General features: G+C 38.2%; 1 protein-coding gene across 3 annotated transcripts in view; it reads right to left on the bottom strand.

Annotated features, from left to right (window-relative positions):
- LOC137970828 (NLR family CARD domain-containing protein 3-like) overlaps positions 1–11,740 on the bottom strand; it is a 57,351-nt gene extending 45,611 nt beyond the window's left edge. The window contains exons 1-3 of one of the 3 annotated variants that reach the window (XM_068817409.1): positions 11,551–11,734; positions 11,222–11,383; positions 6,261–6,444 (exon numbers count right to left, since the gene is read on the bottom strand). The gene's annotated coding sequence lies outside the window, so the exon portion shown is untranslated. Of the gene's footprint in view, positions 1–6,260; positions 6,445–11,221; positions 11,384–11,550 lie in introns of all 3 variants that reach the window. The other 2 variants (XM_068817411.1, XM_068817410.1) reach the window with 2 other exon arrangements.
- Positions 11,741–12,914: the final 1,174 nt, after the last annotated feature.

The raw sequence follows: 12,914 nt of genomic DNA, 5'->3' as shown, positions 1-12,914 counted from the left end.
CTTGCAGTTTTTGTTCAACAGATTCTCAAACATGCAAATGTCAGAAAACCAGAGTCAATAAAAGTATTGAGTGAAACCATCAGCAGTCTCAGGGGGGTACATAATCCCTGTCTGAGTTTGGTTTCCAGGCACACCATTGTTGGAAAACATAGGTGTGCTGCTATATGCACCATGATGTTGATACTGTTGGAAGGGTTGCTGACCTGAACCCAACAGTATGTCCAAATACCTTTTCTCTTGTTCTCTTGCTAGTTTCATCTCCTCATGAATGCTTTCCAAGAGCTGTTTTGTTGGGTCATTTTCAATTACAGATCTTATTAAATCTACAGTTGATGCAATTTGGTCTGATTTATGTTTTCTACCCTTCCTCTTAACTGGTACAAACATGCTCTTCTCAGGGGGCTCCTTTGTACTATCTTCGACGGGACTGCAATCACTGCTCCCATGCTCGATGATTTCTTTGGCACTACTCTCATTGGCTGAAGGTTCACGAGCTTGCTCAGGCTGACATGAATCACGTGACTTTACTATAGGGTAGAGTAGGTCGAACCACTTCCCATATCCTTTCTCATCAGTCAGCCTCTTCACTCCACTTGCTGTCTTTACAGTAAGACAGATCCTCTTGCATGTGGCTACACACCATTTAAACTTGGTTCTCATCTGCTCTACTGTGAACGGGAATGAATCTTCATATTCTTCGTTCACTTTATTTAACACAGACTGATAAGCCTCAGTGTTGTATGCTTTCTTGGTGTTCGTGAAAACCAACTTCCGAAGAATGTTCTCGTCATTGACGATTATGTTTACCATGTCAGTCACCTGGATCTCCAACCACGTTGCTTTTCTACCACGCTTCTTCCCTTTTACCGCGGTTTCCTCGGGGCTCTCGCTATGACCATCTTCATTCTGCTTTCTGCGTTTTTTGTTGGGGACCTGTGGCTCCTTTTCCTCGCTTTCACTGCTTAAATCTGAACCTTGATCATTCAGTTTTGATCGCGAAGATGTTTCATCTACCAAATTTGCCGAGATAGATGCTTCTGGGCTACGAGGAGTGGATGTTCGTGTATAAATTCTTGCACAAAGAAGACAGTACCCAACTCGCTTTCCCGGCTCCCATCCCTCTGCCTCTTCATCCAGTTCTGCCACAGAGCATTCCAAACGAACACATACAGGTCTGTCACATGAAATACAACTGTATTTCGTTTTAGCCTCGCATGACCAACAAGTCTGACTCAACGTTTTTCGGAAAAGGGCTCCAGCAGTCGCCATGTTTTCTATTTTCGCGGGAACTCCTGTCCCCTCACGCATGCCATGCACGTGAAAACTGTGAGCGTGGGCTCAAAATTAGCCGGTGGAATAATTTATGTCGTCGAAAAATAATGTATGCATTTACTTGGACGCGACTGAAAAGCGACGTATAAAACCGACACGCATTTCAGACGTTGTATCCGTCTGGGGCACACGGATAAAACGTCTGGACGAATATAATTTAACAGGAGCAATTCAGTTCGTTTTATACGTCGCTTTACGGTCGAAGAAAATTGCTGGAATTAAATTCGTGTGAATTAAATTCGTCTCTAATGCGACGTATAAACAGGGCCTTATTCGTGTATGAAGAATTTATTTTCCATCAGAATTTTCGTTTGTGAACTAGATGCATGTGTTTATTGATGCTTAAACGTCGTCTCCTTACGGCAATTTCGACGTGGATTTTTTTATTGATATTGTGAGAGTCTATCGCTAATTTCCAAACAAATAAGGAAAATCAGAACCACACAAGATCGACGATCGATTTAAGGTGTGGGAAAGAAATTTACATCGATCGATTCGAAGTCAATTCCATGCATTTATTAACTTTACACAGAAAATCGCCGGTACAACTACGCATTGTTTTCGTAACGAATTTTTTCCACCAAATTGTCGATGTTTCAACGAAATCATCGCTTGTTCGTATGTGAAGAATTTATTTTGCATCGGAATTTCCGCTTGTAAACCAGATGCATGTTTATTGTCGCTTAAACGTCGTCTCCAATTCGCAATTCGCAGTTTGCAATTTCCACGATTCCCATACAATTTAACAAATCAAAAATCGTCTTCGCTTACTCATGCAACTGCAGAGAGAGAATTTATACGCGAAATCGATTGATTTCGCATAACACGTTAGTTCCTAATATATGCCAGAAATTTACGCTTCGGTTACTCTCACGCTACGCGAATCGCGTCGCGCAGGAAACGCGACGCGAGGTGGTAACTTACTTTTGAGCGGTACTGTAAAACAACATACTTTTTAGCCAAGAAACTTTGGTTTCAGTGTTGTACATAACAGCAGAGTTAATAAAATATTACCGAGAACTCAACGAAGAGGTAAATTAGCGACTAAATTTCCTGTGGCGAGTGGCAATTAATGTTTATTTCAAGCTTCTTATGCAAATTTTGGACAGAGAATATTAAGTTACAAAAAATATTCCACTTCAAGGTCGTTAAAAAGCACACTAAATAAAATACTAACGAGAACTCTACGAAGAGGCAAATCAGCAACCAAATTTCCTGTGGTGAGTGGCAATGTTTATTTCAAGCTTCTTATGCAAATTTTGGACAGAGAATATTAAATTATAAAAAACATTCCACTTAAAGGTCGTTAAAAAGCTTTATTTTTAGGCCTTCATTTGGACGAAAAATGCCACAAAAACCTTTTCCAGTGTAAAAAGTTATTGAAAGAAACAAAATATTTGGTATCAGCGGCAAAACCCCCTCCCTATTTTAATTGCGTGCGTGCAAACAAGGAACAACAGTAATTAAATAAATTTCAGTCTCACACTTCAGGATCTTAAAACCCTTTTCGGAAGAACCTTGACCGTGAATAATGAAGCACAAAAGAGACAACAAGCTTTCTTTCAAATAATTCTTCACTGTCACATTTCTATATTTTTTTTTACTTGAAGACTGTGCAGAGTTGAGTACAAAATAAATGTAAATTGCCAGACAAATGAGATGCGACTTCAGTAAACAATGTGATGCATTCAAGGCGTTCGATTCCTTTTAAACCCATACAGAATTTGCCGTTCGGTTTCAGTCTTCATGTACACCACAGTTCGCCAAAGAACATTGGAAGCAAAGCTCACTTCGTGACAACATCCAACGGAGAAAGATGCAATTGTTGTCGCTTTGAAGATTCCAGATCTTTATTTTTCACTGTCTGTCTTGTTTATTCAATTGACTTTTGAGCTCCATAAGGGTATATTTTGTTTAAAGATTCACTAAAACACCATTCGTGTTACAATGACTTTCGACACCAATGAAGGTCAAGATAAATATTCTGTGCCCACCGGACAAAATCTACCCATTTCTACCAGCCCCTGAAACTGATGAAACATACTCCCAGAGGACTCTACACACAGACACTACTTAGCAGGGGAGGGATAGGGAAGACTTTTCTCGACACCGAAAAGCAAAATAACAATAATTATAATACAGAGAAATGAAACGCAGATTCCGACTGGGTTTGGCAACCCAGTAACAAACAAATTTTACCCTTTTCCAACTGGGATTGCCATACTGGCAACCCAGTAATAATATGGTTCCAGACTATCTTAGTTCGTACTTTGTCTTCCGTTCTGAGACTTTAACCTATAATCTAATCTTGAGACAGTGACTGTACACGTATACTTGCCATCCCTCAGCGCCACACTAATTATTGTAAAAAAAGTCTGTCCTATAGCGGAGCTGTATTGTGAAATAGTCTGCCATTGGATACTCGACAGTCACCCTCTCTTGATGAATTATTTAAATCTAAGCTGAAGAACTACAAGTAACATGTATGACTTTAATAGTAGTCTTATGTAAGTTTTATGTTGCTTTTATACACGGCTTCCTTACAAGTAAAGCAGGTTTCCTATCATTTCTTTTATTGTGGTAGTCTTAAGTAATTTAATTTAGTTAGGAAGTCAGATTTATTTAATTCATTACTGTTACCATGTCTAAATATAGCATCTCCCTTTCCTTAAATACTACCTCGTCTTCCACCTATACTGCACCTCCCCATCTGCTTCCCTTAATACCTTTACTTAACAGGTGCCCCTACTACATGTATTTATGCAAATTTAAAGACACCATAATCATGTTCATCTTGTAAAATCAAGGAGGTACCTTTCTCAATTAGAACACCTTATATAAGTAAAGTCTGCTACGAGCCTAGTGGGCCCATCAGGCCAACGCTTATCTCTGGTAAAGTAAAGTAAAGTAAAGTAGACCTTATTTAACATCGATAACTCGTAACAGTAACTTTCAATCACTGACAAACCTGAGGTCGACGGTGCGCTCATTTTACTCCCCCCTCTCCATCAGTGCTCCGTTTTACGGGTATTTAAAGCTACTAGCTACACGGAAAGGAAAGGAGTCGAAACAAGGATGCGAGATCCGGGAATCGAACTCAGGACCTCTTGCACCAAGGCCGCGCACTAACCGACTGTGCCATCCTTGCTCCTGGTTACTGTAGCATGAAGCAACTAGGAATATTTTCTACTCCCCCCTGGATGGGATGCTAGTCCACCGCGGGCAAATCCCCAGCATTAAGTTTGCCGGTACCAATTTATACACCTGGCTGAAGAAAGGCACTGTGAGAGTAAAGTGTCTTGCCCAAGAACACAACACGATGTCCCTGGCCAGGACCCGAACCCAGACAAGTAGAGTCAAGCGCACCAACCATGAGGCCACCGCGCCTCCCAGAACACCTTGGATACCCTTGTAATAATCATAAGCGGATCGCAAGTTTCTTTCACTCATACTCTTCAAATACTTCAGATGATTGCAAACAGTGGTTTGATGGCTGTTCACTGGTTTGAATTATTCAACCCAGTTTAAAAATTCTTGGCTAGTTTTAAAATTTTGAACAAGTTGAAAGAAATTTAAACCACAACACAAGCACCCTTCTGCTGTAAGTTATAAAAATGGAACTGAAATTATTGAGTGAATGAACTTGAAGCATTTAATTGGCTCAGTCATTCCTTTACTTTTTAAATCCCTTGCTTCTAAATCATTGAAATTAAGGTGTCAGCAGGTTTGGTTTTCAGTAAATCAGGATAACATTTCACAGCCAATAAGAAGGCAAAAACAATGCTATCATACATGTACAGTGTACATGTAGTTATTTACTTGTATGGATTGTGCTATTACAGTAGTTTACATGTATCTCCACCTCCACTTCCATCATGTATTTCCCTTTAGTTTTAATTTGATTATTTGTTTGCGCGACCCTGGCATGTATGGTTGTACTAGTAAACTGTGAACAAAAAATTAATGAATGTTCCACTTCAAGTTTGAGATCAAAACCAAGAGCTGCTAACCACTCCCACTACCTAAAGTACATCTCCAAAAGGATAAAAATTTTACTCTGATCAAAGAGTTAAAGTGGTACTACGACCAAAAAAAAAATTTGTTTTTCCTTTGGATTTCAAAACTATGTTAACTAAACACTAATTCACCCAAGTTTTAAGTTCTGATTTTAAAAAGACACCTGTTTATTTTAGCTGGAATTTTCTTATTTATTGGTCCGCCATTACTAACTTCAAAATCTTGAGAGAGCTGGGTCTAGGAGAAAATGACGTCAAACACTCATTAGTTTAAGAATGCAATGCGTGTGTACGCGGCCTAATTAATATGCAGCACAGGAGTTTCAGGCTTTCAGACTTTTCAACCCGTGTTTTACATATATAATAAATTGCGTTTACACACTGAAATTTTAAGCTAGTGAGTAAATGACGTCATTTTCTCTAGATCCAACCCTCTGAGGTCCAATCGGCCAGTTTTGAACATGAGTAATGGCGGACCATGAAATCCAAAAGTTACACTCAAAATAAACAGCCTTTGGATAAAACTCAAAGCTCAACATTTTGCCAGTTAGGTGTTAAGCGAACACGCTTTCAAATTCAGAAGAAAAAGAGGAAATGATTTTTTGATCATAGTACCACTTTAAGGATGGTGCCTACTAGTTCAAAGGCATTTTTGTGCAGTTTACAAATATATGGGAGAAGAGAATCTTAACAAGCATTACTGAAATCCAAAAAGAAAACTTGGGGTAACCACTCATTTTTCAAAGATAATTAACCCATTTACCCCTGGGAGTGAGACTGGGAGTGACAAATTTTACTCTGTCTAACGCCACCCGAATGTCTTGACATGCGCAGAATGTACCGGCTTAGTAGAAACCGTCCTCAGTTTTAACTCCAAAATCTCTCATAATAATGTGTTTACTTGCACTATACCTTCCATGTTTTCCTAGTTTGACCTTTACACCAACATCATCATGTTTCCATTGCTTTGAAAGATTCTTTTAATGATCACCATCTTGTCAAGTCTTTTGATCATCATCATATTGTCCAAAGGAACTTCATGTAGTACATCTCAAAACCACCATTTAAGCATCCATGACTTGTCTTGTCTGTGTCCCTAAATTTCAAGAGGGGAAAAGGATAATACAACTTGGTACCTCGTGATTAGATTTAATTCGTTCACTACAATGATCTTCCATGATATCAATCATCCCAACCTAGCTTGGTGTTTCAATTTCAGATACTTCGTGTAAATTCTTTGTTATGCATATGCATACACTTCGTACAGGTCATATAGTTTGTCTTGCACTTGCCCAGCTCTTAGATGGCCTGATAGATCACATAGTAGAGCAGTACACAACGCGATTGCACGTTAAGGATGTTTCTTTAGGTTTTTATTGCAATTTTTCTTGCATGAGTTGTTCATTTCCAAAATCAATCACCTTAACTCTGCAGTTCAAATATACCATATTTCACATATTCTCTCTATCACGCATTCACTTTGTACAAGATACATGTATACAGTGTGTATACTAGATGAACTCCAAAATGGCCAGGTCACAAAGGACTTGATACTGTAGCTCAGAGCAATGCAATCACCTGGTTATGGGTTCAAATCACGTCCAAGCCTGGACTTTTTTCAGGCTTTATTCACATCTGCTTAAGCTGCTCAAGTCACTTCAATTCGTCCTTGTCACACGGCGGCCATATTGTCCTGGGAGACCAAAAGAGCTTGGTTTTACCACGCCAAGCCTCGCAGTGGAAACCATTGGGGTGAGGCTTGACGTGGTAAAACAAAGCTTTTTTGGTCCCCCGTGACAATATGGCCGCCGTGTGACAAGGGCGAATGATCTCTTTGACAAAAGTCATCTCAACTCACAGTTCAAATATACGATGCTTCATATATATTCTCTATCTAGCATAACAATCAATGTTGTATTTTTGAATTTGCAATAAAAGGAGGTCACAGCGCCACCTCCACCAGTTTTAAAATTTTCAGGCAAAACGCTTATGATTCACGCAAACGCACTTGAGATAAATTATTTCCAGAATCCGGTTTCTTCAACACAACCAAAAGTGCCATATTGACGCGTTTGAAAGAACTACCTTTGGGAGAGCAACACAGCATTAATTTGAAAATAAAAAGTTGGTACTCATCATTAAAACACAGGAAGAGCCACAGGAGAGACCGCTTTTTCTTTTAATAATAATATTTCAGAATTTTAACAAGACTGAGTGGGTGTGCCAATAAAGGCCTTAGAATAATTTATATGATGTTTGAAAAACTGTTTCAGAATTTCAACTATTTCAGGAGATGTGAGAACCAGGAACCTTTTTTTTCATTGCAATTAAAGTGCGTTCATATCTCAGTTTACTCAAAGTTTGGGCATTGTGAATTTTTTTTTTTCGGCCGATGCGGCACTTATTCGAGGAATTTCATATAACCAGGAAAAACACTATAAATTGTTCCACAACGACAAAGGAGTTCGCTCTCGTTATCATGAAATTCTTGGGTTTTCTTCACCGCGTGAATTTCTCTCGTAAGATTTACTATCAGTTTAGTATCAGTCCCTAGGAAAATTAACAGATAGAAAGTGTACCGTTGAATAAAAATATAGAAAAAGTAAATTTGTTTGGTACAATGTTTCAATAAGCGCCGCCCTCGAATAAGCGCTGCACTTGTGGCCCGAAAAATGAAATAAGCGCTGCGGTGCTTATTCGAGTAAATACGGTATGGAATAATTTATTATAATTAACAATAAAGAAAAAAAGTAAATTCTAACTTTGTTAAAGGAACCTTAACAGTCATTTTGTTTTTTTCATTTAATTTAATTCTAGGAATGGTCAGATCAGATCAGATCAGATCAACTTTATTTAATCGCGCTAACCTACTGTATTCAAAAATGTAAAGAAAAGCAATAGATGGTTTTCAATAGGGGTGTGAACTAAGTACAAAAATTAAAAATTAAAAATATACTTGATATAGTAACAATCACAACTAAAACTATTCGTGCATTAAATATAATCCAAAGAAATAGAAATAGATTACTGTGACTAAAACTAATTCATGCAATTACATGTAAATATAACCCTAAGAAATAAAAATAGAAATAGATTACTGTTTGACTTTAAATTTTGGTCTATAGGTTGAAATAAGCTTATCAAATGCAGATACTGTAAAGTTTCACAATAATTACGTATTTCCATACCCTAGGACCATTATAGCTAAAACTCTTTTTTAAAAACTCAGTCTTTGGCAATGGAAGGGCCAACTTATTATCAGCATTTTTTAGATGATAACTGTTGGCTGAACATGAGTTCCTGAAGATATTCGAAAGCCTCACCGGTGCCACATCATGGAGAACTGGAGAACTTTAAACATTTGCCTAGCCTTAATATGAAATCTGCGTTCGCTGAGTTAACTCCAGCCAAGATGACGTAGGGCTAATCCTGACTGTCCAGCCTCACTTTTGTAACGCATGATTACCCTAGTGCATCTGCTATGGAGTTTCAGAAGCCTTTCGGCTAATACACTTCCTAATGAACCCCAAACCTCACAACAATAATCAAAGTAAAGCACAATTAGAGCATTATAAAGTGAAACAAGTACATCTCAACTTGCAAAATCTCTAAGCCGTTTTAGAGCACTAATTTCTGCCGTAATCTTTTAAAGTTATTTCTTCAATATGATTGCTCCACGTACCACTTCAAACTATTAGTGCATTTTAACGCGGTAATGCCTCGTCTTTGCCGATAGTAATTACCGCGAAATCACCTAGGCTGGACGAAAACTGCAACCGAGGCAAAGACGAAAACAAAGAGCAAGGAAATAGTGGTTGTGCACAACTGTTTTAATTTTCACAGCACCGACACAACACAACACACTGTCATGAAAGTCTGTTACGTTCATCTCACTTTGCCGTGATATTGATAGAGAAAACCTTTCATCATGCGTAATTCTTACATCTTTATATTTAATAATTTCTAAGTTTTTCACTTTCATGGTAAACAGTTCTCCCAAAGGTGTAAAAAAACCTTTATCTAAGAAAAACTGGATTTACATGCATAACTAGTCACCACCAATGCAGTCCAACAGGAGATATATTTAGAATCAAAAGCGCTTTAAATTTTGCATCATGTCCAAATAGAAATGTTTACAGGATACAAGGAAGGGTTACGTCTTTACAAACGATGGCGATGAAGAACTTAATTTTCTACCCCATATGAACCATGTGAGTCCTAGCCCTACTAATGAAAATGGGCCCACACAAGGACAGAGAAAAACTCTGACCAGGGTGGGAATTGAACCCACGACCTTCGGGTTAGATCACTGCTGCTCTACCAACTGTCAGCTACAAGGTCAGATACCTGTAGGAGCAAGCCGTGGGAACTGCAGATGTTAAAGTGACAGCAGTGAACATGTGCAAGTACTGTACAAGGAAAGGTTAGGTTTTTACGAACGTTGGCTGTGTAGCACTTATAAACTATTTGAAAAGACTTAACTGATTAGAGTGTAATGTGAAATGCTAGTTTTATACCCCATATGAACCATGTGAGCGTCTCCTTGTGTATCACATTTCAACGCACATGTGCAAATTTATTAAGCTTGAATATTACACAACATGATGAAGTCATAAAGGCGACCTTTTGCGCAGCGAAAAATTTATTCAAACAAACGACAGCTATTAGAGGCAAAAACTCCTTCCTATTTCATTGCGTGCGTGAAGACAAGAAACTCAATCCTGTCAAATTACGGTACCATACACAACAAAATAAATTTCAGAATCAAAACTCTTTCCTGAAGAACCTTTTCTTTAAATAATGAAGCACAAAATAGACAACAAGCTTCTTTCAAATAATTCTTAGCTGTCACATTTGCAATCATTTTTTTACCTGAAGACTGTGCAGAGTTGAGTACAAATAAATACAAATAGCCAGACAACGGAGATCACAGATCCACTTAATGTGTTCGATTCCTTCTCTGTCTTTGAGAAACTTTTCAAGAGCATTAGAAAATTCAAAATGGTATCCAAGTGACAGCAAAATATCTACTTACTGTGTGACAGTTCTTATTATCTTATCAGCTTTGCAGGAAAGCTAGTTTAATTGTTGCTGATTTACAATGTTCATGTTCAAATTTTGTTCAACATTTGTACAATAAACATTTTTGTATGTATGAGAGCCTAGGCTTTGTGATTTGGTAGCCCTGCTTTCACATTTAGATGATTTTAATACTCCAAATTTGTGACTTATTGAGAACTTTGAAACTGTAACATCCATCACAGAGTTTGGCTACATGTAATCATCAAAGGTTACAGTACACCAATGTTTGGTTTCGATATTTGTACATCCCAAGTACCAATAACTAACCAGCAGTAAGGATCTGATTATTCTTCCATTAGTTTTTCAAGGAGAGCAAAAGTAAGAACCAAATGTCACGGACGTTATTGTACGTGACGTCTGTGACAAAAACTAAAATCCCAATAATTATTTTTTGAAATTATTTAAATAAATTTTATACGACAAACAAATAGTTTACAGTAAAGTACTTATAGCCATGTTTTTGTTTTGAGCTGAAGAGGTTTTGCATGCACAGTATCATTGTTTGAAATGCTTACTTTGCGCTCCTTCCAGAGTACGGACTTGTTCACATCAGCAGAAAATATTTGTTTGCAAACATTAATATGTATGTAAAGCACTGGAGGCAATAATTCAATTCAAATCACAATATTGAAATTATTGATTTTAACACTTCTCATGTGGAATTGCCCATAAATAAAATAGAGCAATTTTACCCACTTTCTGGCTGGGATTGCCACACTGGCAACCCAGTACGAATAGCAATCAAAGTTTGTTATTTATAGTCGGTTCTTTGTTATCTTGAAGCATTTTACCTCAAATTCATAAATGCATCCACTCTTGGCTCATGATAAATGAAAAAGGTAAACATGTCTTCTTCCAGCTGGTCCATTCTGAAAGCAATTCTGTCTGGCTTCCGGCATGGCATACATGCATGTACCTCCACAAGGAATGGGGAACATAAAAACGCTTGGCAGCTGATTTTTAATGGAATCGAAGTTACTTTAAAGAGTAAGAATTACTTTTGAACATTTCAGTTTGTAATACATAAGCTTAATTATCAAATCTATACGATCTGTTTTTCCCTTTTGTAATAACAGATTAACGAAGGGATCGATGATTCGTGGAAAAGAAACAGTCTTACCTTCGTTGTCTTCTCAGTTTCCCCACGAAAAAGTGCTATCAGATACAATGGCTACATATTGACAACGTTGGTCCGGTGAAGGTACTAATGCTACCCCATGATTGCCAGCTCAACTACAATAATATTAGTAACAAATTACACCACAAGGAAAAATATCGACGACAGCCTCAAGCTTCGTAAACGCCCGAAAACCTGGGAACGACGTGACGTCACATTCTGTCAGATTCGGAGCCTGCCATGAGTTCTACGTCACTAAGGAAATAGGGAGTTCTGCGACGCGACGGTAACGAAAACGTCATTTAAAATTGCAACTTCAGGTCAATTAATCTTTTTCGTCATTGTGTCGGCTTCTCTAACTTCTAAAACTAGTGTAACGTTCCAGGAACTGAATTAAGAGGTGCGGTGTTGAAGCTACGACAGAAAATTCAAATTCGCTGCCTTGTGTTCACGTTCTCTGAAAAACTTGAGAATTGGTAATTTCACGTCGTAGATTTGCAGAAAACGTCAAAGAAATGTACAAAAATGAAAAATGCACGTGCACAGCATGCAAAGCTATTGTTTTTGCTCATTAAATATGCATAATTTGTGACGTTTTCGTTGCCGTCGCGTCGTAGATCTTAAACTCGCTATTTATAATACCATGAGAAGCACGTGGGCTATAGCTCATTGAGTTCTTCGGAGCCAATCCAACGGGAACAGCGACCACTAAGTATTGATTCTTACTTTCTTTTCCCTTTCAAGGGCGGATCTAGGATTTTGGCTAGGGGGCTGCACATGTCAAACGGAAATGCACAATCTTTATATGTTAGACAATAGGGCCGTTTATACGAGAGAAAATAGGGACCTTAAGATCTACGACGACGACGTCGACGAAAACGTCACCTCAAAATAGAACTTTGCTCTAGTAAAAGTCTTTCGCGATAATTCCATCGCGTTCACGTCGTACAATGTGGGCGAAGTATCCTAAAAATAAATTGGTACGAGCGGTTTCAGACTGAAAATAGAGAATGAAAGATTCTTTGTTGCATGCTCACATTGTCGTCAAAACCTCAAATTTAGTGATTTCACGTCGTCGTTACGCAGAGAACCGCAAAAATATGGGCTAAAACCCGTGCTGCACGTGCAGCACGATTATTTATGCTCTTTTAACCAATGATATCATTGTTTTGTGGCGTTTTCGTCGACGTCGTCGTCATAGATCTTAAGCTCCCTAATAAGCCGCGAACACCCCGTATAAATGGTACAAAATCTACGTTCACGGCTTTCTCAAGCCGCGGCTTATCCTGGCCGGGGAGTTTATACATATTTATATAGTTCCTTTCGCAGCTTATTTTCTCTCGTATAAACGGCCTCAATGTATAATA

Source organism: Montipora foliosa, chromosome 9, assembly GCF_036669935.1.
Source record: "Montipora foliosa isolate CH-2021 chromosome 9, ASM3666993v2, whole genome shotgun sequence".
Classification (NCBI taxonomy): domain Eukaryota; kingdom Metazoa; phylum Cnidaria; class Anthozoa; order Scleractinia; family Acroporidae; genus Montipora; species Montipora foliosa.
This window is presented reverse-complemented; position numbering and strand designations above follow the sequence as displayed.